Source organism: Hypomesus nipponensis, chromosome 2 (genome assembly GCF_054491055.1).
Source record: "Hypomesus nipponensis isolate SF chromosome 2, ASM5449105v1, whole genome shotgun sequence".
NCBI lineage: Eukaryota > Metazoa > Chordata > Actinopteri > Osmeriformes > Osmeridae > Hypomesus > Hypomesus nipponensis.
In genome coordinates, this window is record NC_140362.1 from 17,726,824 (window position 1) to 17,736,584 (window position 9,761).

The following is a 9,761-nucleotide window of genomic DNA, read 5'->3' on the forward strand; positions in this document are numbered from 1 at the left end:
ATTAGTTACACTCAGTAGTCTAAGTATTCAAAGCAGATAGAAAAGGGGCTTGTGTGTGTGTGTGTGTGTGTGTGTGGGGGGGGGGGGGATTAAGAGAAAAGTCCACACAGGTGGGCTGCTGTGAGGAGGGGGTCACATGACAGGACGTTACCTCGTTTGATAAACAACAGCCGGGTCCACTGGAGGAAGGAAGGCAGTTATTTTATAGGGGGAATTAACCAGCCCTCCACATGAGGCATTTATTAGCGTAAATCTCCCAGGTGTGCCAAGTAAGTAAAACATCTTGGAGTTTCACGTTGATGTGGAACAGCCTGGATCAATACTTTTTGATGACAAACAGTAAATAGTCCCACTGCCCATATTTGTATTTGAACAGTAGTAATTCTGAACAATCCAAAGAGATTGACAAGAACGAGGTTAACATATCTAGTTACTTCTTAGTAATTATATTTTGTGGAAATATAATTACCCAGTATACTCGTTTCACTAACCCATGTCCAACTATGTTTTTCTCCGATGGTTAGAAATGAGTTGTCAAGTTAAGTTAACATCTGCATCTTCACAGATGTGTCTGCCTTTGTGTCAATGGTTTTTCCATGACAGCCGTATGTCATGAGAGTTCAAGCGAGGCTGGTTAGGCGTGTTTTTGGGCCAGAGTGCACAGGCCAAGGCCTTATCCCTAAGCCCTACACACTCAGTCAATGACACGTACGCTTCTCCTTCTCACCCCTCGAGGGCACTAACCAGGGGAGTGTACATGTCAAGACAGATGGGACAGAGATAAGACTCCCTCTTTCAACCCCTCTCGCTGTCCTCCCTCTGCCCTCTCTCTCTCGGCGCCCTCGCAACTTTTTGCGCAACCTCTGTGATCTTCACTCTCACTTGCTATCTTTGAACCCTGTTCTCATTCCTCCCTAAACCTTCCCTCAACTCTGTCAATCAGCTTTCTTTGACTCCCCCCCCCCCCCCCCCGTCTCTCGATCGATCTTCGCGTTCCCTCCCAGACCGAGCTTTGTTCAACTCTTCCTTCAACTGTTCTCCAGTGCCTTATCGCCTTTCCCTCAACTGTGTCTCATGTCAATCCCCAATCTACCCACACACATATCTACCCCTCATACACTGTACATCCTTTCGACGTTCTCTAAACCTTTCCTCAGCCTTTTTTTCCACACTTCCTTCTCCGAGTCACTTGGCTCACCTCTTAATTCCCCTGTGCTCACTGCTGATGCAGGAAGATTAGCATGGTTGAGCCCCTTGGAGAGCAGACAGGCTTTTTGATTATGTTTCTATTTAACGCGCAGCTTGAAACTATTATCATATCATCATATTATGTTATTGCTCAGCCCCCCTGAGAATGACTAAACAATGATGTTTTTTTGGCCAAGAGGTAGTATGTTATTCAAACAACAATGTTGAAAAAATATTTCAGGGTGTTTGAGTGACAGCCGTGCAGCGTACATGCATGGACGACGGGCTGTGTGGTGGAATGATGTTCAGCAGCAAAAGCAGCCCTGATCCATGATCAGCCATGAGCCATAATCTTTGTGTTTTATGGTTCTCGTGGAATGTGGAGGTTTATGGTTGGTAAGATGCACTCACAATGAGGGCCACTCCTAAAGCGTATCTTCAGTGTGAAATGTATCCCCCTTTTAAAACACGTCCGAAAAACACTTAGTTGGGATTGAGCAGCTGAATACTTCAGACAAACACAAAATATGCGTAATCGTTTGAGATAGACTGGAGCAATGACGTTTCTCCACCTCAGCATAATTGTGTTTTGGTGACAATAGGTTTATTTATGTGATGATGCATTCATACCAAATCCCAGCTCTTCTGTCGCCTATTCACAGAGGCAGACACCTGTGAAGAGTGATGTAGCCAACATCAACCCATGGAATAGATTCATTGTGTAAAAGTGGGCCCAACGTAGCAGGCACAAAGGTCCTTCATCTGCGAGGTCAGTAAAGGGGGGGTGGGGGGGGGGTTAATCTCTGCTACTCCAGATGTACAGATGACTCAAAAGAACTGCGAACGCTTTGCCGTGAGACGAACGCCGACAAAACGTGATCTATTGTTCATGTGTCGGGCCGCCAGTGATATACTCTATCCTACTCTCTCGGACAAAACATACCCAGCGATTATACAAGCGGGGCTGTTTTGCCTGCAAAACGCCAGCTCGGGGACTTTGGCCACCAGGCTGCTTGACCCTGGGGTCTCACTCTCCTTTGTCTCCACTGACCTCTGTTTCTTTTACCCCCCCTCTGAACCTAAAACCCCTGACCCCCCCCCTCCCTTCTCCCACACACCCTTCACACACAAATAAAGAAATGGGGCCCTGCAGTTTATTTTATTAGCACTTTGAAACCCCAGCCTTTAAACGGAGAGGAGAGAAAAAATAATAGAAGTCTTTAATTTGTGGCGTTATTAGGGAGCACATAAAACAACAGGGCTGAGTGTGAAGGGCTGGGTCAACTCCAGGTTTGCTGTATGTGGGAAACAACATCTTCTAATCTTTAGGGCCCATCTCAATTTTTGCTTTGAAATGAATGGAATTAGCGACTAAAACATGTCGGCTCTAAGGGATATGTATTTGTGCTTTGGGGACTGTATGTTAGAATGTGTGAAAGCATGTGTGTGTGTGTGTGTGTGTGTGTCTTTGAATAAGTCAGAGGAGACTGCACATTTGCACGTCTTTCTCACCACACGAAGACAGCAATTCTTCAAAAATCAAGTTAATTCACTCACTCTGTGCCACTCCGAAAGATGATAACATAATTGAGTGACAAGCATTCGACGTGGACTGAAGCGGAGGAGGGGGAAGCTAACTTTCGAATCGTGGATGATAATGGCCGGCTGGTCTGCTCAAGAGAACCCTCCAAATGAGGGTGTGAAAGGGAGGTCTAAGGGCATGACATCACTAACTCTACCCCTCATTCTGAACATTGGAATGACCCTGAGGGTACGGCTGTTGACTCTGGCATCAATTTAGGGTTTGCCGGGGAAAAGAAACATTTGGAAGAATGAACCGAGCAGAAGTTTTCCAGAATTGCACTACTTCCAGTTATGTGTTGATCCTTCTCAGTTGGACTCACTGTGGCGTGCGGAAGAGGATATGTGTTGGGAGGAAGCCCCTACAACTTCCTGTGTTTGCGTTACTGCACGGTAAACACATCCTCTGATTGGGCCACGCTCCAGCGCTCCTTCAGTGTCTCCTCCTGTCCCGGTCTCTCTTTCCTTTCTCCAGTTCCACTTCCCCTCTTCGTCTTCTTTCTCTGGATGGCTCTCGTTGGCTTTCCGACTGTTTAGTCAACACCCTGACAGACCCTCTCTCCCCAAAGCCTTTCCCCCCTCTCCCCCACAAGCTTGCGTTTCTTTGTTTGTGTCCACCTAGGTAGAAAATGGTTGACATCCACTGGTAGGCCTCGGTGGCGTTAGGCTGTGTGCGAGATAGGAGATCCTAAGTGCTCGTTCTGGGAGAGGGGTTCAGTGTTGAGTGCTGGTTTCTGGTAGCTGGTATACCTTGCCTGAGGGAGAGGGAGGCCATAAGGCACAACACTGGACAGTTTCCTTTTTCAGAAAGAAAGGAGTTTACTGTTGCTTGAGTCAAAACTCCACACTATTTCATAGAATACCAACAGTTTAAGTAAAAAAGGAAGCAACTGCCAAATGTATTGCTTTATTTAAAACAATACATTTTTGATTTTTAGTTTTATTTGATTAAATAATAAACACAAAATAATGGTAGGGAGATGGTTTGAAGCCCTGGAGTCGGGCTCAACCCAGACAAACGGACAGAAAGTCAACTTCTTTCCAGGCAGACAGACAGACAGACCAACAGAGAGACAGCAAAACAGACAAGCCGTCTGACAGATGTACGTCCGTGCTGTAGGCTAAGATTCGTGTATTATAAGTGGCTTGCTCCGGGATGACCAAGTAGGTCAAGAGAACCAGCGCAGGGGTAAAAGGGCTCACAAAGGCGTGAGGAGAAGGTCAACCGTGAAACAGCCCCCTCCTCTTGCCACTGTGACCCCCCAGGGAGGAGGCTGTGCGAGGGGACTCCGTGGCAAGGTGTGTGTGTGTGTGTGTGTGTGTGCAATTTTGTGCACATGCATGGATTTGTCAGTGCTGTGTGTTCCGTAGTGACTTTGTGTGTGTGTGTATTGTGCAAGTATGTATTAATGAGAGAGAGTGTGTGCGTGTGTGTGATGTGCATGCATGTGTTCTTTTATGTGTTTAAGTGTGTGTGTTGGTGGGTGAGTCCTTGTTATCCACCCTGTAGTCAAACTACCCATGCTTGTCACACCCTGTCGCCCGCATGTCGCCGCGGTGACTAGTTTTCTCGCCCTCTCTCCAGATCATCGCCCAGCTGCAACACCACCCCTACTACTGATCTACAATCACCCAAGATGACTTTTGGAGCAATTTAACTCTTTTCTATTTAATTTGATCAATAATTATTTTTATTACTATGAGAATATTTAAACATATTTTAATGGGTTATTTATTTTAAAAGTTTTTGGCGAGTATCTATATATAGTAAAATAAAATCATGGTATTTTTAAGCAGACCGTTCTGATGATTGGAGACTTCAAGCAGCAACAAGTCTCATCCCCATAAAGTATTAAAGAAACATAAAATGGATTCATAACTTGACATGAAATAGGGGACACTTTTATGTCTTGCCTGTTCAGACAAACTTTTGATTCATTCCTCTTCTGTAAACAAATGACTGTGATGACATGAGAAAAGGGATTCGCTTCGGTGATTCTAGCTTGATGATTCTTAGCCAAACTAGATAAATTGTTAAACTACTCAGTGTGTTGCTCTCTGGAACACCATCGATCATCCATGTGATGGACGTTACATAAGAGCACAGACGGTGATTTCCCCTGTGAGCCAATAAAAGGCGACTCTTTCGGCAAATATCTGCATTATGAATGGAGTGACCAGTTAACCTAGAGTGACCAGTGACAGCTTGCAAGTGACAATACAGGAATTTACAGTAAATGACTGTCAAAGAATGGGGTGGAGAGGCAGGGTGGGGGGTGGGGGTGAAGGGTGGGGGTGAGGGGTGGGGGGTGGGGGTGTTAGAATGTGAGATTTAAGAAACGGTGTGTGTGTGAGTGAATGTGAATGGGGAATGTCTGCATTGGTATGTTCTAGGTATGGGAGTGTGTGTGTGTTTGTGTGTGTGAGTGTATGTGTGTGTGCGTTTGTGCAAACACAATCATGTTGTTGGATTTCTGTAGTTGAGTTTTACAACAATCAGCAGCACTTTACAGTTTGTTCACAGTATTACGTGAGCGAGTGAGTTAGTAAGTGAGTAAGTGATGGATGGAGGAAGAAGCGAGCGAGGGAGAGAGTACTGTAACAGAGAGAGCAAGTGAGAGTGGCCGGGTGTTTGTGTGTGTGTGTATTAGAACTGCTAGGCGTACTAGCGGGCCAGCGGGTTAGCAGGGAGAAAGGTGGAGGGCCAGCCCAGGGACCTCCACCCCCCTACCCCCACCCCCCTGGAGGTCAGGGAGGAGAGGATGAAACCTGTCATTAGGGAGGTGAGGGGAAGAAAGACCCTGGCAGGGGGGCCATTGTCCTGGGGGCGGTCGGGAGGGCCGGCTCTTTAGTGCCTCAAATAACACAGGCCCAGGCCGCCATTGTGCCAGGGTGAAAGGACCCAAAGGGCGGTGGGGGAGAGGTGGAGAGGGGGAGGGCGGTGGTCAGCAGGAGAAAGGACTCATGGGTGTTGGAGTTGGGAGAGGGGGGGGGGGGGGGTTTAGAGATCTTTTCCTGTTGGCTCATCACAAGAAAATATCTCGTATTTTCCCCCCAAAAAAGAGAGACCAGAGTCCTGTTTTCTTTACGTGTTATGCTTTTTGTTGTTACCTTTCATATGCATCAGCATATGTGTGTGTGTGTGTGTGAGAGAGAGAGAGAGAGAGAGAGAGAGAGAGAGAGAGAGAGAGAGAGAGAGAGAGAGAGAGAGAGAGAGTGACTGTGAGTGACTGTGTATGTGTGTGTGTGTGTGTGTGCGTGCACTTTGGCTGGGGAGGATTTTGCTTTATTGTCTTAGATTGTGTGTGTGCGGGTGTGTGTGTGTGTGGACATTGAAAGCCATAGTTGACATCTAAGCTGGGTCTCAATGCAAAGTCAGGACCTTTAAGTCATCCAACTGTTTTAAGAGGATGGGTCACACAGATAATGGGAGAGAAAGGCTAAAGACCAAAGCTTTCCTCTTTAGGGGGGCAGTGAAGAGATTCCTTGACGAGCTGTCAGTGCTCAGGACACCCCACAGCAAATAGAGCTGCCTTCAGGAAATATACTTAATTGACAAGCAGACTATAGCAGCTATTCCTACCAGAGAATACCCACATGGTCTGGCAATTGGCAGAAGAAAAAAAAAATGACAGAAGATACAGAAGATGATGACATCACTTTCTATGCAGATAATACACAACATTTAATGACGGTACATTACTATTCATTTTTGATTGAACCATTTACCTGTTTATACATAGCACACCACTGTTTAGCTAGTTGTGTATACTTTACTTAATACCTTAAAGCTGTTCCCCACCACCAGAACACCTAATAAACAGATTGGACCAATTACTGACTCCATTAGAAGACTTTCACCCAATCCCAAAGTACTGATGACTTTAGAGGGCCAATAAAACTGCTGGGCTGTAACCTTAATGTTAGGGGACCTTTAGACCAGGAGGAACACGCACAGGTCAACACCATCCCACACTTACAACTCCTTGATTAACAGTCAATTGGTTCAAACTCTTCTGGATTAAGGAACTCAACCAAATCCAATCTCACCTTAAAAAAACAAGTGAGTCAAAGTTTTGTAGCCTAGAGGAAGTATTCACCTCTTTATCCGTACCAAAGTGCAACACAATGGTCAAAATGAAAGTGCTGAGTCTTGGTTCACACTGGCTTGGTTTGCACTTCTAATCAATGGCCATCACTGGTAGATGGAGAATCTGCCATTGATGGGTACCTGGACTCTGTGAGGCAACTCATTCTTCTGAATAGCAAAACAAAAATAAATGCCATACCAACAAAATGTATCAGACAGCTTATACACCCAACACCTCAGTTTGAGACAAAGGGAGAGAAAGACAGAGAGAAAGTGGGGTGTGTGTGTGTGTGTGTGGGTGGGGGGGGGGGTGACAAGAGACTTTTAAGCAAAAACTTCTGTACTCATTGGCATGAGTTAGGATGTATATTGGAAGTTGCCTAACACAACTTGAATCCATCGACATGCTAAGAAAATTACAACAAACTTCCACGAAAGGTGCGATCTGTCGCAACTTGTAATGAAGGGAGGAAAAGGAGGGAAGGAGGAGGAGAGACTGCATGGCCTAATCACTTTCCCTGCTGACTTCACAGGAGGGAGGGAGCAAAAGATCACAGTCCCGCAAGCACCTCACTAGTAGTGGCCCCTGCCCCTCTCTCTACTCCCTCCTCTCCACCTTTTCTCCTCCCTCTACCCTCCCAGCCCCATTGAGCAAGCGCCTGGGGTGCCTGGTTCTCCACTTCTGCCTACTGAGCTATTGAGGAAGTGATGGATGGCTTCATAAAGAAGACTCCCTCTTTCTTTCTTTCTTTCTTTCTTTCTTTCTTTCCTTCTTTCTTTTTTCTTTCTTTCCTTCTTTCTTTCTCTTTCTGTACCCCTCTTTCTTAGTTTTGAACCCCCCCCCGTCTCTCTATCTCTTAGATTTTTTTTGTCAATCTTCCCCCTCGATCCTCCAATTCCTCAACTCTCCTTGTGTTTTGTCCCTTTCCTTCTCTTTCCATCTCTTCATCTCTCTCTCTGTCTTTAGGGATGGGGGTGGGTGGGTGCTGGTGAAGGAATCTCTATCTTTCCCCCTGAGGCTGAGGACAGATGCGGAGGCCTTCCTTTCCCAGCATTCCCAGGGGAGCGAGTAGGGACCGTTCTTAACACCCTATTGGAGAGAAGAGGGAGAGGGGGAAGCCTGGTTTGTTGTCCTGGGGGTCACGTATTAAGAGTCAAGTGATGCATAAGTAATTTTTTGTTTGGGGTGATTTGGGAAAGAGTTCTTACCGGCTTTGCCTGTAATTGTGTGTCTTTCCTTTCAAGTACCCCATGCCATGGGGATTTTTGAAAATTTCAAATTCCTTTTGTCACGCTGACCAACATCTGCATAAATAGAAGTTAAATACAGTTGTCAATGTCAAAATATTTTGAGATTTTTGGGAGCTTTTGACTCTTTCTCACGGCAACGTTATCTTTTATTTTGTTTGTGACTCTTATTTTGTTTGTGATTCTCTTGTATGCGCTGCATTTGTTGGGCTGGCCTTAAAGCTCCAGACATGTTCTTACTGAGTGTGGACAGTCACCTCTAACCAGTCTGGTGGTTATTTGTTCCTTTCTCCTCAGGCTATTGAATTGACAGCACACGATGGCTTCTCTGTCAGGTCCCCATTCAGCACTCATGGCCTCCATAGCAAAGGCGTAAAAATCAGCTACATTTAATCGGTCACGGTGGAGGGTTTAAAGAAAAAGATCAAGGGATCTTTCCGTTAATGGATTGGCTACAGTTTAGAGATCCACCACACTGAGTTACCTTAGTTGAAGGCACACCACTCACTAACAAACTAACTCAAACCACATGGCGTTTCCTGGAATTTCTCATCTCCCTTTTGAGCTTCAAACTCACCAAGTTTCCATTTCTCCTTTCAAATGTTATTTTAATGTTTGACTTGGGGCCAGCAGGACTTGTTAGAAGAACTAAAATGTGTTTTAAATGGATAATAAGTCAATTACTCCAAAATGATACCAAAAAAAGAAAGGTCTACAAACGCGCCGTTTGACAGACCACGGCCCGCTTCTCCAGTCTGTACGTTACAATTTCAAGCTTAAGGCCATGGCAATTCTTAGAAACACACAGAAAGAGACCATGTTCAGAAGGGTCCACCGCAGTCAAACAAAGCAGTAAATCAAGTGGTTTGACACATGTTCGCCAGACAGTTTGTCGTTTGTCGCGGGGGCCTGAATGGAACTTTAAGCGAAGTGCGGACGCATCGGTCTGATCGGCATGGTTCGGACGCAGCACAAGAGGCCTTTTGAGACAGCTGTAACACTGATTACATTGTGCGAGGGTCCAATCAAAGAGGAAAATGACGGGAGCAGTCACGCCGGACACACACAATGCACAAATGGCAGTGGTCAGATGGTGAGGGGAGAAGAGGTGGTGCTCCAGGGTTTTACAGACGCACTGGGGGCCCTCTGGGGCAGCCTTATGGGAACGGAGGACTCACACCCTCTGGAACACACACACACACTTACACATTTTGATACACATGTAGCTAGACACTGTGACTGACATACACAGACATAGACATGGACATGTAGAGACTGATGCACATGCAGATGCTCAGTTGCACACATGTGTACACGTATTACTGGGATATACGCCGGCCCGAGCAAGCGTGCATGCAAGTGCTGCCTCTTATGCGACTGACACACACTTATGTTACACACTGTTACCCACATATCAAGAGTAATTATGTCTGTGTGCCTCACGGGAACCAATGAGTGTTAGTTAGACTAGTGGTGTCCCAAATGGCTATCAGTATGTGTGTGTGTGTGTGTGTGTGTGTGTGTGTGTGTGTGTGTGTGTGTGTGTGTGTGTGTGTGTGTGGGAGGACTGCTAGAACAGGGGATTTTTTGTGTTAGGGGGAAAAGAGAGGCTTGGACACTTTATCTTCTCTTCTGTGTGCTGCCAAAAAGGTCA